The sequence below is a fragment of the Opisthorchis viverrini genome, assembly GCF_000715545.1.
Source record: "Opisthorchis viverrini unplaced genomic scaffold opera_v5_371, whole genome shotgun sequence".
Classification (NCBI taxonomy): domain Eukaryota; kingdom Metazoa; phylum Platyhelminthes; class Trematoda; order Opisthorchiida; family Opisthorchiidae; genus Opisthorchis; species Opisthorchis viverrini.
In genome coordinates, this window is record NW_008752020.1 from 59,035 (window position 1) to 59,537 (window position 503).

The following is a 503-nucleotide window of genomic DNA, read 5'->3' on the forward strand; positions in this document are numbered from 1 at the left end:
TATGCTTTCGTTACTCTGAATCGGACACAAGAAACGGCCTTCTTAGCAGAAAGGATGCTAAGATTCCAAAAACTAAGTCAGTATGGTCGTTCCAAAACAGGTAAAAAGAGGAACTGTTTGTCAAAATTTATCACTGGCATTGTATCCAGAAAATTAATTTGATATCCATCATTCCGGCTGCAACATGAAGCCGCATTCACGCACCTAATCTAGTTAAAGATTAGTAAAAAAAGGGGAATTTCAGCGGAGGTGTGGTTCACTCGCTCTTTGACATCAGATTAGATTACAAATCAAGGTCTGTCCCCACATGCTTCAAGTTCGGCTTTCCACCAAGGACCTAGCTCATGAACCCAAGAACAGCGAAGCCGCTGCTGAGCTATTCAAAAGTTTTCATCACCGTAACGAGTTGATCCACTCGTATATATTTTTATCATTTATATTATATGGTGTATATATATAATATTTTACCATCTTGGAGTGGAAAGTACTCATTCTGACGTTTA